We start from the raw sequence: 21,442 nt of genomic DNA, 5'->3' as shown, positions 1-21,442 counted from the left end.
CACAAAAATCATATATCCACTATTTCGTTTAGAATATTTTTTTTCTTGTTTTCCTCCTCTAAAAACTACGTGCGTGGTATGGTCTGGTGCGTGTTATAGAGCGAAAAATATGGTAATTCGTTCCGGAGGTCCATTCTTAACCTAAAACTGTTCTTAACCTGAAGCACCACTTTAGCTAATGGGGGCCTCCCGCTGCCGCCGCGCCGGCGGAGCACGATTTCTGTTCTCATTGTGAAGCAAAGTTCTTAACCCAAGGTACTTTTTCTGGGTTAGCGGAGTCTCTAACCTGAAGCGTATGTGTCAGGGGTTCAGGAGCAGAGACGCAGAGAAGGGAGGAAGCAGAGAGCGAGGGGGAGGAATCCGAAGGGAAAATGAGTGATGATGACGACCCGAGATCTCCAAGCCTAAGCAGTGAGTCAGAGGACTCCCAAAAGGGAGCCCCAGTGAGCAGAGCAAGGGGGGGATCCGGGGGGACACCCCAGGAGGAAGGGAACAGAGGAGATTCAGAGAGTAGCAGCTGGAAGTCGGGACCCACGCTCATAACTGAGGGCGGCAGCAGCTGGAAGTCGGGACCCACGCTCAAGACTGAGAGCAGCAGGGAGGAAGGTAGCCAGGCATCGGGTTCCGGAGGCTGTCAGCAGGAGGGAGGGCACGAGTCAGGGGTGGTCACGCCCTCCTCAGAGAGCGAGGCAACGGTTAAGAGGAAAGTAGAGAGTTGGGCGCGCGCGCCAAGTTCAAATGCAGCGGAAGCTGGAGCAGTAAGCAGCCCGGAGAGTGAGCCAGGTCCCAAAGCCCGCCGCAAGGAGGCAGAAGGATCAGGGGGGTCAGCGTCAGAGGAGAGTAGAAGGGAGGAGGCCCAGGGGGGTAGAAGGACCCAGAGACGTAGGGAGAGGCGAAGGAGGTGGAGCAAGGCTAGGGTATTAAGCTGGTGTGCAAGAGGCGGGGACTCAGACGGGTCTTCGCCGACCTAGGGCAGAAGGTGTAGAGCTGCACGCTGCAGTTCGGAAATGAAACCTGTAACTTAATAAAGACTCTTATAAAGTGAACGCTGGCGGACTTGGTCCTATGTGAGCTGGGACTGGGTGGCAGCTCTGACAGTAAGACCCGTCTCTCAAAAGCTTCGGACACCTGATATCTCGCAGCGGAGAGAGAGGCAGCTGGAGGAGGGGATCGGTGTTTGGGAGCAAGCTCACGACGGTTAGCAGAGATGGCGGAAGCAGAGACAGTTGCAGCGCTGCAACAGGCAGTTACCCAATTGAACGCGGAGGTACTGGCATCCAAGAAGAGGGAGGAGGATGCGGCAGCCGCCTACAGAGATCTCCACGCCAGGTTTGAAGCATGGGTTAAACACGGGCAGCCAGGACCCAGACCGGAGGGGGTTGGGTTGGCACGGAGAGCAGGAGGGCTTGTGGCTCACTTCGATGGGAATTTACAACAGTACCCCAATTTTCGAGCAGACGTAATGTGCGCACTGCAACTGCTGGCAAAAGACTTTAGAGATGAGGAAGAGAAAGTGGGGTTCATACTATCCCATTTGCATGGGGATGCTAAAGCGTGGCTACGCAATTTGTGGAGGGATAAAGATCCGGCGCTTCAGAATGCAGATGCCTTTATCAAAGCGATGGATGCGTGTTTTTTGTCTACTATTGATGTGGATCTTGCCCGACGGGAGATTCATGGACTAAAACAAGGGAGGGCAAGCGTCCGGCAGTACCACGCCCGCTTTTTTGCGCTGGTCGGTGCCTTAGAGTGGGACCGGGATTCGCCCCCTGTCAGAGACCTGTTCTGGGAGGGTCTAAGCTCTGCGGTCAAGGATGAAATTGCAAGGGGGGAGAGGCCCAGAAGCACGCAGGAGGTGGTCCAAAGGGCGCTGACTGTGGGGGTGAGGCTGGAAGAACGTCCATGGTGCAGAGATGAAGGACGTGGAGGGCGCGAAGCAGCGAGAAGTTTCTCTTTCGTTCCAAGAGAAGCAGCGCGTGCGCAATCCACACCTCCGCCTGGAGGGGGAGGGGAACCGATGGAGGTTGGAGGTGCAAGGGCTCAGTCAGCAGCCAGAGCCCAAGCACCGACAGCAGTGAAAGCGAAGCCTCCTAGAGGGAACAGGAAGTGTTACATCTGCGAGGATCCAGGCCATTTGGCGAAAGAGTGTCCCCGGAGGCTCCACAAGCACACTGCAGCCTCAGCAATGGTGACTGCAGCAACGCAGCAAGGAGAACCACAGCAGGGAAACGACGATGTCTGGCTGGAGACAGAGGCACTGGGGCCCAGCCAGACGCATCAGTGAAGCAGTCCCCAGCGATCTTGCAACCCACGGACCCCCTCCCACCCAAACCAGTAGTGCAGCTCACAGCATCTCTCCAGCTACCCGATGGCGTCACTATCGAAGTGCCGCTTTCTGTGGATTCTGGAAGCAACGCAGACTTTATAGCGCAGGATTTTGTGGAGCAGCACGCTATACAGCTACTGCCTGCCACTCTGCCCCTGCAAGTCGTCACAGTGGATGGCAGAGAGTTGCTAGGGGGGCAGGTGGTGAAGCAAACGCCACCGATGGTGATGCGCCTTGGCAACCACAGGGAAGTCATCAGTTTTAATGTCACCCAACTGTCGGACACGCCCATTGTGTTGGGCATGAGTTGGCTGGACAGGCACAGTCCGACACTGGCTTGGTACCAGAGACAGCTGATTTTCGGCTCCTCTTATTGCGCAGAACACTGCATCCTGCCCAGACAGGAGGGAGAGGAGGAGGAATCACAACTGCAGTTGGGAACGTTGCAAGCAGTCCCCCACAAATACGCAGACTTTCTGGAGGTCTTCTGCGAGAAAGAGGCTGACAAGCTACCACCGCACAGGCAATATGACTGCAAGATTGACCTCCTACCAGGGGCGACGCTGCCGAAAGGGAAGCTGTATTCCATGTCTGAGGACGAATTACAGGAACTCAAACAGTTCATAGATCACAATTTGCAGCGCGGTTTCATCCGGGAGTCCAGGGCAGTAGGGGGCAGTCCTGTTTTCTTCGTGAAGAAGAAAGACACGCCCCAAAAAAGACTGGTGGTGGATTTTCGCCTCTTAAACAAGATGACCAAGCCTTCTGATTTCCCCATGCCCAGGATTGACGACCTACTAGCGACGGTGCGCAAGGGACGCGTGTTCACCAAGTTGGACCTGCGAGGTGCGTACAATCTCATCCGCATGAGGGAGGGCGATGAGTGGAAGACAGCCATGTTCACGCCTCTGGGCACCTACGAATACAGAGTGATGCCGTTGGATTGCAAAACGGTTCTCACTGTTTCCAAGCTTTCATGCATCATGTGTTGGCGGGACTCCTTTACAAGAAGTGCGTCTGCTTTCTGGATGACATCCTGATATTCTCCGAATCGCAGCAAGCCCATGACCAAGATGTTCGGGAGGTGCTGAAGAGGCTGCAGCAGCATAGACTGTACGCCAAACTGGAGAAGTGCCAGTTCGACACGACGGAGGTGGATTTCTTGGGTTACAAGTTGTCGGACAAGGGGCTAGCCATGGACAGCGCCAAGGTTCGTGCGGTGTTGGATTGGAAGAGCCCGCGCAACCGGAAGGAGGTCCAGCGGTTTGTCGGCTTCGCCAACTTCTATCGCAAGTTTATCAAGGGGTTCGCGATGCAGACGGCGGCCATTACGGACACGCTAAGCTCCAAGAAAAAGAAATTCATCTGGACGGAGCAGGCGGAGCAGTCCTTTCAGGCACTCAAGCGTCTCTTCGCGTCGGAAGAGCAACTGCTGCATATCGACCCCAGCAGACCGATGCGGGTAGAGACAGACGCGTCCGATAGAGCAGTGGGAGCTGTCCTGCTGCAAAGGGACCCACAGGGGGTCTGGAGGCCGGGAGCGTTCTACTCCAGAAAGCTCAGCAAGTCGGAGCAGAACTACACCATCTGGGACAGGGAGTTGCTGGCCATTCATGCAGCTTTCAAGGCGTGGAGGCACTTCCTGATCGGCGCCAAGCACACGGTGCAGGTCTGCACGGATCACAAGAATCTGGAGCACTGGCGCACGGCTCAGTTCCTGAACCAGAGGCAGATACGTTGGGCGGAGTTCTTTGCTGACTTCAATTTCCGAATAGAGTACGTCCCAGGCGACACCAACGTCATGGCGGATGCACTGTCCCGCAAACCGCAATACCTCGAAGAGGCGACGCCAGCGGCAGCCATGCACATCTTCGCGCCAACAGCGTGGGCGTGCGCTTCAGCCACAGTAGACCTGGATGCGGTGCGGCGGGCGTTGCAGGACGACTCCTTCGCGCAGGCGAAGATGGCAGAGGTGCACAAGGGCACGGCGAAGGGCGACGAGTTCCAGATACGAGACGGCTTGCTCTTACGTAAAGGGGCCATCTACGTGCCGGGAGATGAACTTCGCGCCAGGGTACTGCAGCAGCTGCACGACGCACCCACGGCCGGGCACTTTGGCACGGAAAAAACGGTGGAATTAGTCGCAAGGGACTTTTGGTGGCCCAGACTGAGAGGGGAAGTCGCGGACTACGTTGCGAGGTGCGACACCTGCCAGAGGGCCAAACCGGTGCACAAACCACCGGCGGGACTGCTGGAACCGCTGCAAACGCCGTTTGAACCGTGGGAGAGAGTGGCCCTGGACTTTGTTACGGATCTACCCAGCTCGAGAGGCAAGACAGCTGTACTAGTGGTGGTGGACTTGTTCACCAAGATGGCACATTTCATTCCGTGTGCGAAGGTGGCCACGGCGGAACAAACCGCCAAACTGTTCATAGATCACGTGTTCAAAGTGCATGGTCTGCCGCGGTCTATCCTGTCCGACCGCGGGCGCCAGTTCGTCTCGAATTTCTGGCAGAAGCTGATGAGTTTTCTAAATGTCAAGGTCGATCTGGCATCAGCAAGACACCCGCAGACCAACGGGCAAGCAGAGAGGGTCAATGCCATCATGCAGCAGTACCTGAGATGCTATGCCAATCAACAACCTGCGACCTGGGTGGATTACCTGCCGCTCGCCGAGTTCGCTTACAACAACACGAAGCACGTGTCCACAGGGGTGACGCCGTTCTTCGCCAACAATGGGAGGAATCCCAGAACCTTCCCGGGACGGGAGAGAGTGGGGGACGGAGAACCACAGACGGCGGACGCGTTCGCGTCAGAGTTGCAGGCGGTACACGATCAACTCAGACGGCAACTGGAGCTAGCTAAGCACGCCTACAAGGTGCAAGCTGACAAGCACAGGCGGGTTGGCGAAGAGATCCAAGTGGGAGACTGGGTCTGGTTGGCAGCCCACGCAGTGCCGACCAGGTCACTAGCCAAGAAGAAGTTGGGGCACAAGCAAATTGGTCCGTACCAAGTCGAAGCACAGATCAACCCGGTAGCCTTCCGACTGGCGCTGCCGGAGGGTTCCAGAATGCATCCGGTGTTCCACAGGTCGGTGCTCACTCCCTACAAGGCACCTCACAGATTCCAGGAGCCAGGGACGGCACCGAGTCCGTTCCGGGAGCGGACGGAGACGCGAGGGGTGACGCAGCAAGACCCCATCAACGAGGTCACGGAGATTTTGGACTCCAGATGGGGGGAAGAGGGAGTCGAATACCTCCTCGCCAGAGAGGGCACCCGGGCCAGCGCCAATAGCTGGGTGCCAGACTACGCTTTGGAGGAACCCCTGCTCAAGGACGAGTTTCATGCCCTTTTCCCACACAGACCCATGCCAGCGAGCTTCTTCGACGACTGGCTGTTCACGCCCACACTTTCTTCCAGCACGTTCCATGGATTCGACTCGGACGGGGAACCCGCACTGAGCACCCGTTCCCCAGAAGGATCGCCGGCGGGTTCGGCGTCAGACACCTCGTATTGGTGGGACGATCGACCGGAGGAGCAATGGCGCCGGAAGTGGCTGGAGATGCCAGGTCGAGCGACCGACGCAGAGACTGACATGGACGTGTTCGGGGAGGACCTTGGGTTCGAGCACGGCGGTACAGAGATGGAAGCGGAACAGGTCAACGTCGGCGACCGCGAGGAGGAAGACTCGGAGGTCTTCAGTTGGCGGCCAACCACGGGGAGCGAACTGTATCCGGCATTCCCTCCCGTGATGATGGAGCACCCAGCACCCACACCTGAAAGCGGGGAGGGGGGAAGGGGGGGCTTCGAGGGGGGGATGGATGTCAGGGGTTCAGGAGCAGAGACGCAGAGAAGGGAGGAAGCAGAGAGCGAGGGGGAGGAATCCGAAGGGAAAATGAGTGATGATGACGACCCGAGATCTCCAAGCCTAAGCAGTGAGTCAGAGGACTCCCAAAAGGGAGCCCCAGTGAGCAGAGCAAGGGGGGGATCCGGGGGGACACCCCAGGAGGAAGGGAACAGAGGAGATTCAGAGAGTAGCAGCTGGAAGTCGGGACCCACGCTCATAACTGAGGGCGGCAGCAGCTGGAAGTCGGGACCCACGCTCAAGACTGAGAGCAGCAGGGAGGAAGGTAGCCAGGCATCGGGTTCCGGAGGCTGTCAGCAGGAGGGAGGGCACGAGTCAGGGGTGGTCACGCCCTCCTCAGAGAGCGAGGCAACGGTTAAGAGGAAAGTAGAGAGTTGGGCGCGCGCGCCAAGTTCAAATGCAGCGGAAGCTGGAGCAGTAAGCAGCCCGGAGAGTGAGCCAGGTCCCAAAGCCCGCCGCAAGGAGGCAGAAGGATCAGGGGGGTCAGCGTCAGAGGAGAGTAGAAGGGAGGAGGCCCAGGGGGGTAGAAGGACCCAGAGACGTAGGGAGAGGCGAAGGAGGTGGAGCAAGGCTAGGGTATTAAGCTGGTGTGCAAGAGGCGGGGACTCAGACGGGTCTTCGCCGACCTAGGGCAGAAGGTGTAGAGCTGCACGCTGCAGTTCGGAAATGAAACCTGTAACTTAATAAAGACTCTTATAAAGTGAACGCTGGCGGACTTGGTCCTATGTGAGCTGGGACTGGGTGGCAGCTCTGACAGTATGTAACCTGAAGCATATGTAACCCGAGATACCATTGTACTTCCCCCAAAACTGGCAAGAACAACATAAAAAAAGAAATCATTTATTGCCACAAAATACAACAAAACATCGACACTACGACTGCTTATTGTTGTTCCTGAATTATTATGTTGTTGCTCTTATTTATCTGTTTGAACATTAACAGTGGTTCCCTCTCCTTGATCGCATGTCTGTGAAGCTGGTCTACAAGAAAAACCCATTGCTTCAAAAATTTGCTCAGTTCATAACCATGCTACTTATATCCTTTTATAAAATCATGGAAACATGGGTTATTTTAAGCGCCTTGTAAAACAGAACTCCCCCACCAAATGCGCTGATAAATTATAGTCAAGAAAATGTATATTACACATGACTCCCAAAAGGAAATCAAGTCACTGGGCTTTGACCAGAAGATGCAGTCAGTTATTTATTTTAATGTTACTCAACAGATTGCATATAGTTGATGACCATTCCACATGGAGGGCCATGTTGGCCCCCGTATGTGTCAGTGGAGCAAGTTCATCCTGTGCAGTTATGGCACGTGTTTTGTGACATTTTTGGTTACTTCCAGGCTTGGCTTGTGTGCGTGTGCACAATCTCACATGTTTCAGATGTCTGCTAATAGGTCACCCCCTGTCTACCACTTTCACTGCAGTAAAACCTCTAGGTGATTTACAAGAAATATTAAAAGTATCAATAAAAACATTATTTTTAAATTTAAAATGAACAGCAAATGTGATTAAAACACATCCATATCCCTGTGTCTGGATTTCTGCTTCTTTTCTGACTCCCGTTGCCATTCTAGGGCCACTGCGATCTGGCTGACGTCCAGACATGACCATGGGGGGTGCCATTTTGCATGGAAAAGTCATTTATTAGGAGCACAGCTTACATGGCTTGGGCTAACCCCAAACATGCCAGCTCATATTAATGTTGTGCCTCACAGGCAGTGTTAGAACTCAAAGCTAGGTGCTAAATGGCTTCTTAAAACAGGGTTACAATTGACTAAACAGAATGTCTAGTTGCCATTTTGGGGCCAGACGGCTTAGGAGTCGTATTTTTCAATACAACATTTTGGTTCCTGAAATCCGTTCTGATTGTGCAGATAAAATATCACGGATAGAATTCCAAAGGATGTGTTGCTAGTGTGTGAAAATAGGCAAGATCCTATTATTATCCACCCCCATCATCCAGCCAGGACACGGAGGTCCAGCTCCGAGGGCCTTCTGGCAGTTCCCTCACTGTGAGAAGTGAGGTTACAGGGAACCAGTCAGAGGGCCTTCTCGGTAGTGGCACCTGCCCTGTGGAATGCCCTCCCGTCAGATGTCAAGGAAAGAAACAACTATCTGACTTTTAGAAGACCTCTGAAGGCAGCCTTATTTTTAATGTTTGATGTTTTATCGTGTTTTTAATATTCTGTTGGGAGCCGCCCAGAGTGGCTGGGGAAACCCAACCAGATGGGCGGAGTATAAATATTATTATTATTATTATTAGTTGTCTAATCAGGCCAAATGACACTTGAAATCCAGGTTACTATTGCCACAACAATGGAATGTCTATTCGCCAGGGCGTTGGGCTACACGCCCCTTGAGGTTTTCTTCCAACACTACAATTTTACACTCTCAACTGCATTGCTTGACTGTAGCTTGCTCTTACAGCAATTCACTTGTCCCACTATGCAGGAAGGAGAAGCAAACACACATAGTGGAAATGGAAATAGTTAAGTTGTGGGTAAACATATCAGACAACACAGCAATTCTTCAAACAGCTCTTGTTTATTCACAGGCCAGAACAGAACTGAACTGAAGGGTTCAGCCAGCCTGCTTATATAGAGCTCCACTACAACGCAACTGTAACCATTTTCTGTAACTATCCAATCACTGAACGTTACTTTCAATCCCTTATTTGCATATGTGGACCTGAACTATCTACAGAATCCCCCTGCTGGCCCAGGGTGAGAACTTCAGTACATAACAGGAATGGAAATGGAAATGGTGTAACTATGGACTAAGGCAGAGATTTTTAAACTGTGGTCACCAATCCGGTGGCCAGAAATCTCCACATAGCCGCAATTGGACTCTCACCGGTGGCAAAACGTGCCTGGCTCATTTCCAACACTGAGCAGAACCAGTGAAGCTTTCAGAAGCTCCCTGTCATATTGTCACTTCGTTCCACGGAAAACTGCCCCATGTGAGCACTGACTGGCATCTCCACAAATGTGGATTTGTTAGGACACATAGCTGCTTCTGTGTCGTCCCCCACCCCCAAGTTTTCACTTCAAAATAGTTCTCTAATCAAAGATCCCCCCTCCAGTTTTAGGTATAAGAATATGCCCGCAACATCAGCACCATGCAGACAGAAGAAGCCTCTTTCGTATCAGCAGAACTTAAATTTCTGTTCCTTGCTTTCTGCCACCTCCTCATGCCTGGAAATCCCTATGTCACCCACCCATCCACCCCATGTTGTTGTTGTTTTTTATCCCACCAGGGACGTGGGTGGTGCTGCGGTCTAAACTACTAAGCCTCTTTGGCTTGCTCATCAGAAGGTCAGTGGTTCCAATCCCTGCGACGGGGTGAGCTCCCGTTGCTCAGTCCCTGCTCCTGCCAACCTAGCAGTTTGAAAGGATGCCAGTGCAAGTAGATAAATAGGTACCACTCCGGTGGGACGGTAAAGGGCGTTTCCACACGCTCTGGTTTCCGTCATGGTGTTTCATTGCGCCAGAAGCGGCTTAGTCATGCTGGCCACATGACCCGGAAGCTGTACACTGGCTCCCTCGGCCAATAAAGTGAGATGAGTGCCACAACCCCAGAGTCGGCCACTACTGGACCTAATGGTCAGGGGTTCCTTTACCTTTACCTAACATTTGCAGTACAGAACAATCAAGTAGAAATAGGGCATTCTCTTCTGCAAGTCCCATTGAAGTGAATGGGATACATGTTAGAATATAGCGCTGCTCTTGCACAGCTCCTGTTTGTTCCCTTTAATGTGAGATGCACAAGAGAATTTCATGAAGGAATGAGTTTAAATGCGCACATATTGCTATTCACTATCCTGGAGATGCACTGAAGCAAATTTGTGGGTGGGAAGGAGATATCAATTTCTCACTTATTTCACAAAATCTATAAACCGCTTGATTGTAAGAAAACAAAGAAGAATTAACTACAATAATTTGGGAATTTTGAAAAGGTAAAATAACAAGAAACAGATTAACAGATTCTTCGTTTAAAATCTAATGTTAGGCTGAATACCCCTACTTGGGAGTAATTTCCACTGAACACAATAGGACTTGCTTCTAAGCAAGCATCCTTAGGCTCGTGCTGTAAAAAACCTAGGATCATTTTGCATCATGCAGAGTTTTTGAAAAATGAAAATTTAACAGATATTCTGGGTTGCAGAACAGTTCACAGCTCCTAGCGGTGTTTAGCAGTATTCCCCTTTTCACAGGGAAAACATTCACACTCAGAAATCCAGCAGTTCATTAATGCTAAGCAAGAAAATGTGTTTCATGTTAACTAAGCTTGCTTTGAGCTATTTTGGAAGGTCACGGTCTATTTCCTGCAACATACAGAACAGTGTGAGAAACTCAGATATATAAGCTAGGTGTCAAATGGCTCCTTAAACCAAGGTTGCAGTCGCCAAAATGGAATGTCTAAGTTGCCACTTTGGGGCAAGACGGCTTTCCATTTCTATACCGACTTATATTTTAAAGAACAAATATCAAAGTGGTTTACAACACACTGAAACATCAAATAAAATAATCCAGAATAAAACAAAATTAAACTTCAAGGAAAATATTTCAGGTCCTTCTCTTAAGTGACATTTTGCTTTCCCCAGTCATCAGCCTGGCATCCAGAGATCTCCACGTGGTCACAATTGGACCTGCCCCAGTCGCAAAATACGCCTGGCTAATTTCAAACACTGCCAGGATGAAGTTGGGACCTCTTGATCTGCAGTCAAATGGCGTACCGTGACTCCGGACAGTCACATGGAAAACTTATTAGGCCCTTTCCCAAAGCTGGTAGGCCAACAGACCACTTCTGACCACTGAAGCATCTCCTCCGGGGTGCTAACATTTCAAGGTATGTAGGCACATCAATGAACCCATCCTCCTAGCAAAAACCAGTGCAAAACCTCCTATTAGTACAATTGGTTCTTCCTCTTTCTTCCCCTGCCATCTCCCCCAAATCCACTCTGGAGGGACAGAAGAACGCGTAGAACAGCCTGCAGCAGGAAGTGAGGGGAGATTTTTCTGTCGGGACACCCAGAAAAGCTTTCACGGACAGAACAATCTCCTTTGTGCAGCACTGAATTCCACCCAGATAATCCCTCTCTATCATTCCCTTTCGTAGCACATGTAATATGGCTATAGCGGCCTTTTGGAGTCCTAGGGAACATTACCTTTCTACAGGTCTGTAACCAACCTGTAATTTGGCAGAACCATGTGTATGACACACATTCACACACCCACACACCCCATAGCCTGAAGGCCACACCTTGGGAAACCATGGGCATGCCCACAGCCAGGAATGTTATGGCAGAAGTTCAGGGGCTGTTTGTGCGTGGGCAGAGAGCATCACGTCAGTATGAACAAGCATGTGCGAATGAGTCAACACCAATGAAGCAGCATGGAGAGGTATTGTGTCACCTCCCATTGCCTTGAAGACAATTCGGCAGAGCCACTTTCTGTTGTGAGTTGCCTGGTGCTGGGTAATTAGGTGTCACACACAAACACACGCACGCACACGTCAATCTGCTGTCAGTTACAGCCTCACACACTGCAATGACAGTGTACATGCATGCAGTGTGGCAAGGAATAACACCATGCATCTCTGAAACCTGAATCGTCACTTTGCAGCTACACCTGGTGACGCATATAATAAATAAATACATATTTTACGTATTCAAACGGAGCTGTATACCTCTGCCTTCCTCAACCTTGGCCCTCCAGAGGTTTGCAATGCCAACTCTCATCTGTCCCAGCAGGCACAGCTGTGCTTGACTGGTGGCTAATGGGAATTGTAGTCCAAAATATGTGGAGAGGCCCAGACAGGAAAGGGCTTAGCTTGATCCTATAGAACTGGAAGGAGCTGCAAAGCTGGTAGGAGGAACAAAATGTAACTCCAAATAGTGATAAGGAATATGGGGCAGGGGGAGGAACAGACACCCTGACAGTTTCTGGGTCCCATTTATCCATTCTGCCCAACGCAGAATGAAAGGTCAATCCAGCATTTCACAAACTACTCCTGGTCTTACTACAAGAAAGCAATTGGACAGGTTTTTGCAGCTTCAAATGGCAAACAAAGGGGGGGGTGGAGGTGGAGGTGGAAAGAGGCCCAATGCCTTTTCCAATCCACCCACCTAGAAAGGCTTTGAAGGATGTTGGCAGATCCAGGCACCAACCCAGAAATCTCCAAGCAAGGTGTCTTCACACAGCCAATGGGACCGTACCACTAAATCGTATGATGTACCGTGATTTACACAGCTGGGACACAGATCTTATCGAATGCAAAGAGGCAGGGAAGGAGTCCAAAATTGCATGTGATAATGACGGAGCCACAGAGTGTTTGTTGTGGGGGAGGAAGGGAAAGGAGAATGTTAGCTGCTTTGAGACTCCTTAGGGTGGTGATAAAGCGGGATATCAAATCCAAACTCCTCGTCTTCTTCTTCTTCTTCTGACAAACAAGGGGGCTGCTCACTTCACATCTAATGCATGTGTGATTATGTGGTGGGAGTGATTTAAAGTGCCAAAGCAGCAGCAGCAGCAGCAGCAGCATAATAATAATAATAATAATAATAATAATAATAATAATAATAATAATTTATTACTCATACTCTGACCATCTGGGTTGCCCCAGTCACTCTGGGGCAAGGATATTGAACCTTCACCCTCCCCAATCTATCCCCAGAAGTCGTCCCCCCACTGGATTCCAGTACAGTGGTACCTCTGGATGCGAACGGGATCCGTTCTGGAGCCTCGTTCGCATCCAGAAGTGAACGCAACCCATTTTGACCATCTGCGCATGCACGAGCGGCAAAACCCAGAAGTAACATGCTCCATTACTTCCGGGTCGCCGCAGCGCGCAACCCGAAAATACTTATCCCGAAGCTACTTCAACCCAAGGTATGACTGTACTGGAAACGAGTCCCGCTGGAAGAAAACAAGTAGGCAGGGCAAGAAAAAATGAGCTGCAGAGAGAAAGTGAGTGGAGAAGTTCGGCCTCACCTCCCATGCGATCCTTAGGTGCTCTATATTACACTTCCACCTCATCTTATACAAGATTCAGGCAAATCTGTGTATAAAGACATAGACCTGCCACAGCCATTCCCAAGAAACTTTGGTGCAACGGGAGTGTCAAAGAGTAATGAAAGATGAGTGGGGAAAACTACTCACTAAGTCACTAGAGATGTGGGCGGCGCTGTGGGTTAAACCACAGAGCCTAGGACTTGCCAATCAGAAGGTCGGCGGTTCGAATCCCCACGATGGGGTGAGCTCCCGTTGCTTGGTCCCTGCTCCTGCCAACCTAGCAGTTCAAAAGCACGCCAAAAAGTGCAAGTAGATAAATAGGTACCGCTCCAGCAGGAAGGTAAACGGTGTTTCCGTGCGCTGCTCTGGTTCGCCAGAAGTGGCTTAGTCATGCTGGCCACATGACCCGGAAGCTGTACGCCGGCTCGCTCGGCCAATAAAGCGAGATGAGTGCCGCAACCCCAGAGTCGGCCACGACTGGACCTAATGGTCAGGGGTCCCTTTCCCTTTACCTTAAGTCACTAGCTTTCACACACTGTTCTCTAGAAATCAAGACTAGCACAATTTCTGAGCTCCCAAGCCAACCACAGCAGACCAGACACCTATTGGAGTCTACCAGGACCTTCCCAACCCCATCCCTGTTTTTGCAATTCCCAAAGCAAAAAAATCCAAGCAACAATGACAACAAAAGGTTTCACAACTTAGTGGGCTCCTGTACATGGCTGGTTGTGTTCAGCTTGGTGGATCACCAATTGTGCAGGCCTGATATAAGTTAAACTGAAATCCACTGTTATGTTTGGGTCTTTGGAGAAGAAGTGGCTGATTCTGGGTCTTTCTGAGACCCAGGTTTCTGAGGTTTTGTGGGGCTCCCTTTGGTGAAGCCCCTCGATTCCTGCACTCCATTCTGTGCCCTTCACCCAAGAAATGGATTAATAAAGTATAATGAACAGAACTCAAAGAACAGCCTGTCCGACAGAGACTGCAGAAGTCCTGTCAGTTGAACTGGCCCAAACTGGCCACAGTCTGACAAGTCATTTTGTACATTCACACAGACACAAACAACTAAGAGCAGCTGCCATGCTTCTGTGTCCCTTCTGGAAACAGTCTACCATTGAAATGGAGTTTCAAGCACGGTCTATAGCAGTGGTAACCAATGTGGCTCCCACCACATTCTGTCAGACTCCAACTCCCATCAGCCCCAGTCAGCGTGACCAGGGATGATAGGAGTTGTAGTCCATCATCAACTTAGCAACGTGACATTTGCCACCCTTGTTCTATGGCAAATCACAAGTCTGTGAAAAGGCAAAACTAAGTAAAAGTGATGCTACATCTGCAGGAAAACATATTCTCCCTCTCTCAGTTCAGTCTTTCCTGCCTTTTCTTCAAGCTCGGTGGCCAATATGAACTTTACCCTGTGTTCAGATCTTTAGGGGAGAGACTCTGTTCCGATTTCTACAGTGGTTCCTCGGGTTAAGTACTTAATTCGTTCCGGAGGTCCGTACTTAACCTGAAACTGTTCTTAGCCTGAAGCACCACTTTAGCTAATGGGGCCTCCCACTGTTGCCGCGCTGCCGGAGCACGACTTCTGTTCTCAACCTGAAGCAAAGTTCTTAACCTGAAGCACTATTTCTGGTTTAGCGGAGTATGTAACCTGAAGCGTATGTAACCTGAAGCGTATGTAACCTGAGGTACTACTGTATTGCCTTATTCCTTCTCAATTTTAAAATGTTTCCTTTAAACTTCTCAAAAAATATTTCAGACAAGTTGAGGGTCCAAATTTCCATTCACGCTGCAAAGCTCACGGGTTAAACTTGGGAAAGTAGTGACGTCTGAGTCTAACCTGTCTCCCAGGGTTCTTGGGTTAACACCCTGAGCACCTTGAAGGAAGGGCAGGATTCAATATCATAAATGCAATGAATGAATTAAATAAATAAAACATATCGCAACTGTTTTTCCCCCTTGTCTAATGTATAGGTTGTATGGCACATTCTTTTTATAATAGTTTTATGAGATGGTTGTTAATTTTAAAAGCTGTGACTTTGAGCGTTTCCTTGTGAGATGTCTTGAAGGTTCCACTGGGACTCTAAGGCGGGATAAAAATGTTAATAATTTTAAAAATGCCATTATGGTGCTACTTTCCTTCAAAGGGGCACATTATTTTACATTTCAGCACCGTAAACGCTACTCAGCAGCTAGAAGATCTCCTCCCCATTCATTCCCTAACTATCAGAAGTAAAATGGAAGGAAATATGGATAAATCCAAGACACGCCTCTGGACTGAGAGCCATTACTGAAGTTAACAGGCTGACAGACATAACATTATTTTTATTTAAAATAAGAAGAATTTTCACAACGATATTACAATGTGTTTTTCTAGCACTGGCCTCAGTGGGGAGGAAGGATAGGTAAATCCAGTGAAATCTATTTCCAATTCAATTTTCTGTGGAACCCCTTTTCCACAAAGAAATGTGGTTACTAGAATGCAGTAGAACCAACCACAAATGTATATTGCTCTGAAATGGCAAGATAATTATGGCCAAGCCCAGTGGCAGCTCAGCCTTCTGTATGGGTATCAGTTAAACCAGAAGTAGGGAAACGAAGGCTCCATCTTCTCTGGAGCTGTTTATCCTCCCCTCCCCCCGGAACAATGCAAAAAGTCCTGATACGGTGGCCAATAAATCCTGATACGGTCCATAGATCTTATATCAATTACACCTGAACTGTCCCATTGGCATTATTATTTGAATATCCACAATACATGGAGTCGGGCCGTTGATCTATTGCATCAGGCCATGAAGCTACCTAGCTCAGAAACACTATCAATGGCTATTTAAGGTCTAGATGCTTTACAATGGAGGTGACAGTGACTGAAGCTGAGGCCTTGCATATAACAAAGCAATGTTTTGCTTCAAATCCATCACTTCTGCTCGCTAATAGAAACGTAGGAAGCTGTCTTGTACGAAGTCGAGCCAACAGCCCATCTAGGTTATTACTGTCTACACTCTGGGATTTGACAGGATTTTTTCCCCTAGCGTTACCTGGAGAAACTAGAGATTGGAAATAGGTACTTCTGCATCTCTACCGCTGAGTCCTTCCTCTAATACAGCCTAGAAAGCGTAACAGTGACTCCACAGATAACACATTTCCCAGTATTCTTAAAACAAAGCAGACTACAACCAGGCCAAATGATGCCCAGCTTTTAAAAACTACTAGATATCAAGCGATGCCCATTGTCATCTCTCTACAGAAGCATTCCTGGTAGAGCAACTGAGCCATGGAAACTATCCAGTGACAGGGGACAGGGAAAGAAGAAATATCCACTATGTATATCCGTGGAGCTCCTGAGTTGGAAAAAACCCAGTGGGTCATCGTGCCTAACCCTGAGGTTGCATCCCCACATATCCAACCGATTGATATCTTTTCTTGAAACAACTCCAACCAGAGCACCAAAACACCTAGAGAGATCTCTGTCCATTTCCTGTTTTCCTGTGATTCCTCCCTATTTCCACCATTCCATCCCCGCTCCCATGTTCCCTAAAATGATTCCATGGCATTACTGCAAGGATAGCAATAACAAGAAGAAGAAGATATAAGGAGGAATAGGGAATAAGGGAAAACCATTTTTCCTAGTGCCCATTCTTATTCAGCCACCCACATATACATATATACATACACATACATATACACAATATTGCATACATATATTGTACACACAGAGACATCCGGAGAGAGAGAAAGCAGGGCGGCAAGCACAACGGTATTAGGAAAAAAGCACACCAACTGACAAGATACTTTAACTTAGTAGAAGATGTGTCTCTCCCAGCCATGGTTGTCAAGACTGGTCCTATTTTGCGTGGCATTTGAAGAAGCTCAGGGGAATGCAAGTGGGGGGGGGGGGGTTGAGAGAAAAAGACTGATGGCCGTATTCAGTGTATCCTACTCCCAGAGTAGTCCCATAGAAATTATTGGACATGACTAACTCAGACTCATTAATTTCAATGGATTGCAACCTTGACTGTTTTCTGGACTATACGGACTAAGAAAAGTGGGAGGTCTCTTCCTTGCAGTCTTGTGGATGTGTCTGTAGGACAACTGGAGAAGAAACACCTAGAGCAGTAGCTTCCATCTTGCCTACTGATGTAAGCTAGCGTTCTCTCTCTCCCTCTCTCCAGGTACTGAGCCAGGAAGCCTAATGTTCAAATTTTGCCTCATCTTGGAATTCACTAGGCAGCCTTAGGCAAGACACTACCACCTCATCCTTCACCTCCCGCCTCCAATTTGTAAAGCAAGAAAAGCGGCCTACTTTGCTGGAGTGTTGTCCGTGAAGCACTATAGCGCCTCAGAACTGTTAAGTACAGAGTTGAGAAGGCGCCTCCAATCACTGGGCTTTCTCGCTATGTGCATGACGTACTGGGGGGTGGCTCTGGAGAGAAGCAACATCTCAATGTTCTACTGGATTGCGGCCTTTCAGGGTGCCTGTTCTACGAAACGTGAAACCTTCCTCCAAGAGGAGAGATTGAGAAGTCCTCCTGCTGTCACTTAAAAGACTGAAAAGAAGACACCTTCCACGGAAAAGACCATGGCTTGGGAGGTGCTGTGGCCTCGCCTGTGCATTCCAGTCTCCATTCATTTGCACAAATAAGCAAAAGGTTTTTACAAGACCCATCTACTCTGTGGAGGGTGTGAAGGATCAGACCTTGCCCTTCGTCAGAGGCACCCTCCTTGTCACCCCCCACCCCCACCCAGGAGTAGCGCTACTAGACTATAACTCTCCAGAAGGACACACTGGAATGTCAGGCTCCTGGCTCTCTGGCCGGGCTGCAGGAATCGGTTCTATGAGGTCTAGTGGGGCTTCTAGATTATGAGGGGGTCTCCTATGGAAGAATGCAGCTTGGGTGAAGGGGTAGAATGAAGCTGGGGGGGGATGGATGTTCTCTTTGGGGTTCTCTTTGAGGTTCTGCAGCAGCGAGGGGTTACTCTGCCCGGGGTTCTAGGCGTCTTCTACTGTCAGGCCCCACGGATCCGGCGCAGGGAGTGGACTTGTTCCACGGGGCTCCACCGTGGAGTTGGCCACCTCTGCTTCGGGGAGGCGTTTCTTAGGGGCTTCCTAAAAGATCTCTTCCGCAGAGCCAGCGCTCTTATGGGGACGGGAGTCGCCAAGAGCCTGGGCAGTGGTGTGTGTTGGTGTGCGCGCGCGCCCGATCGCTCGCGCTCGGGTGCCTTTTAAACCACGACCTCCCGGGCTCGGGTGGGTGGGTGGGTGGGGGGTACCTTCTCTCCTGCGCGCGGGGCTCCTGTCGCCCCATCCCTCCTGCTTTCTGACAACCCCCTTCCCTACTTCGCGCCCTCCTCCCCGCAACCATCCTCCTCTACAGGGAGAGAATGAGAAGAGATGGCCAGGCGCCCGCCCGCCGTCCCACCTCCCTCGCCCCAGAACGCACGATCGGTGTCGAATGGATGCCGAGCAGGCGAGAGAGATGGGGATCCCGGGCTCCTCGCACTTACCGGGCTCCGGCAGCGAGGTCGAATGAAGGGGGGAAGGAAGGAGAAGGAGGCGCAGGAGAGGCTCGGAGAGCCAGCTGTAGCAGCGGCGGCAGCTGCACAACTCCGTCTTCCCCTCCCTCCCTCCTCCTCCTCTTCCTTTTTCTCCCCGGGACTTCAAAGATGGGGGAGCGGGAAAACAGGATCGCAACCCCCCCCTCCCCCGCCGTACCTCCAGCCTCCGAGTGGCGTCTGTCGGCGGCGCCCCCCCCCCCCGCCTCCGGGTTCAGGCGCCGCCGCCCGTGCCTGCGCGCTCGCCCATCGCAGCGCCCGCCCGCCGCCTGCCGCCTTGGCCACCTCCCATTTCCGAAGAGCCCAGTACGCGCAAGCAGCCCCCTCCCCTCCCTCCCTCTCCCCCCACCCCTCTCTTTCCAGCAACCCCCTCTCCCTCTCCGCGCAAGAGCGCATCGATTGCACCCGCCGCTCGCCAGCAGGGGGGAAAGAACTGTTTGCGCCTTAAAGCAAAACGATGGCGAGGGCGCAGGAGTCGGGACATGTTATATAACGCTTTTTAAAAGGCGAGGCGGTGGGGCTGGAGGGGGAAGGGGTTGGTGTGAGCAAAGGCGAGGTCGCGGGAGAGAAATGGAGGCGGACGGGTGCGGGGGGACGGGGTGATGGGGTGCCCAAGGATACGAGGCCTTCTCTCGGGCCTTCGCCCCCCCCCCATTGCGCGCAGTATTGACCCACACAGGGGTGCCAACTTGAATAAAATATTGGGGGGCCCAGGTAAGTCCCGCCCCACATAATCGATCACATGACACGGCGCGCGCGCACACGATTTGGATGGCAATAGCCATCAACTTTGTGGGGGGGGGGTGCAGCCCCCTTCAGTATTTTATTTGGGTTGGGTGAAGGTACCTCGGCCCCTATGAACTGGTTCCAATGGACCCACATGTTTTGGCGCTGCATATTGTGCCGGAGTGTGTGCGGGGGTGTCGCATTGAGGGTACCCAGCTGCGTGAAAGTTTCATTGGGGAGGAAATCCCACTGGGCTGCAGAGCGTTTGCTGCCAAGGCTCTGCAAGATGTCTATAGGATCGGGGCTGCGTAAAGCTGGCGAGCGGCACCTTTCCGCTTTTCACGGAGGGCTATGTCACCTCTCTCTTCCTTCCAGAGCATACGTGCAAATCTGGGAGGATGGGGGGGGGCAGTGGTGGTTTCAAGGGAGACCCCTTCAAACGAGAACGAGAAGGGAGCTCGGAAGAGAACGACAAAATGGGGAAGAATATTAATCTGTCTCCGGCTACAGACGCTCCGAAATGGCTGTGGTTGGAGCTGAGGTCCTCCTGGCTGGCTGCCTCCCCCTCCTTCCCAAGCCCCCTGCCCCCAACGCTCCCCCCTCCTCCTTTCTCTTCCCAGCTTTCCTGCCATTTCTCCTCCCCTCTCAATCCCCAGTACAAAGGAATGGGAGATGCCTGGAGCTTTTTTTGGCAAGGCAAGACTCAGGAGCAACAGAATCTAGGAGCGGGGGAAAGGAAGGAAGAGACGGATCGGATCCCGTAGGAACTGGATTCCGAGCAAACACTGTGCTCTGGAAAAAGGCAAGGACGAGGGAAGGAGCCTCTGTAGAAGCGGTGATGGCTGGCACCACGGAGGAGGTGGGCAGGCAGCGGGAGGTGTAATAAACGGAGCCAATTCAAGGGTGCATTCAGACGCGCCACTAATGCCTCTAATGATCCCCGCCCTAAGGTTTGGCAGTTCTTGTCGTTTAACTTGTCAAAGGCTTTTGGACATTCAAGGCTGCCAGCTATGGGAGCTTACTGTTTTGCTGCCCTGGGTGAAAATGAAATTGAATCACTTCTTTCTCAAAGAGCTTTCAGGAGTGTGGCCCCTTTTCCATGCAACCAAATGGAGTCTGAAGGAAAAGGGCTGCAACCAGCAAGACCTTGGTAGAGGGAGCACCATCATCCCTTCTTCAGATGTTACTTGGGACAACAGGGACTTTGGTGGGGAGGAATTGCACTTTCCTTCAAATATTTACCCAGTTGCACTCTTAGGGACTCCGCTCTGGATTTGTGTGGGGTTAAGCCCGGCTTCCTCAACCTCGGCCCTCCAGATGTTTTGGGACTACAACACCCATCATCCCTAGCTAGCAGGACAGGTGGTCAGAGATGATAGGATTTGTAGTCTCAAAACATCTGGAGGGCTGAGGTTGAGGAAGCCTGGGTTAAGCCTTTTCTTCTCCTGAAGATATTCTGCAAGGCAACGGAGGTTTAGGATCAGAGTTTCCCTTCTCCTAGATGAGCTACCTTCCCAGGTTGACGAGCCCCATCTGCCCCTCACTTTCCACTGCAGCACATGCAGAAACCACCTTCTTGAGCAGGCTTCCTCAACCTCGGCCCTCCAGATGTTTTGGGCCTACAACTCCCATGATCCCTAGCTAGCAGGACCAGTGGTCAGAGATGATGGGAATTGTAGTCTCAAAACATCTGGAGGGCCGAGGTTGAGGAAGCCTGTTCTTGAGCGCTGGACCCACTATTGGTCTTGCCGCTAAATCCACCAGAGCCTGTCTTTGCATGCAGGAGAAGTCCCTAACTCACCAAGGGTTTGAGATCCATCAGCTATCCTCACCTGGTTTAGCTGGCCAGTTGAAGCTGTTTCCCAGGGTGTGGCCACTATCACATGCTGACAGCTCCTAGGAGCCACAGGTGAGAGCTGAGTGCAGGGTGGGACCAAAGTCAACAGTGTGAC

The 21,442-nt window shown here is 51.1% G+C and overlaps 1 protein-coding gene and 1 long non-coding RNA gene across 4 annotated transcripts in view; one reads left to right on the top strand and one right to left on the bottom strand.

The window, feature by feature from the left end:
• ATN1 (atrophin 1) overlaps positions 1-19,024 on the bottom strand; it is a 36,490-nt gene extending 17,466 nt beyond the window's left edge. For 2 of the 3 annotated variants that reach the window (XM_082206044.1, XM_082206046.1), the window contains exon 1: positions 18,925-19,024. The gene's annotated coding sequence lies outside the window, so the exon portion shown is untranslated. Of the gene's footprint in view, positions 1-18,716; positions 18,868-18,924 lie in introns of those variants that run through there. The other variant, XM_082206045.1, reaches the window with a different exon arrangement.
• Positions 1-21,442, top strand: part of LOC309522710 — a 77,647-nt gene that overhangs the window by 16,203 nt on the left and 40,002 nt on the right. The window lies entirely within an intron of this gene.

This window comes from Podarcis vaucheri, assembly GCF_965113315.1.
Source record: "Podarcis vaucheri genome assembly, chromosome: 17".
NCBI classification, from domain to species: Eukaryota; Metazoa; Chordata; class Lepidosauria; order Squamata; family Lacertidae; genus Podarcis; species Podarcis vaucheri.
Note: the sequence above shows the minus strand (reverse complement) of the source record. Positions and strands in the feature narration are given on the sequence as shown.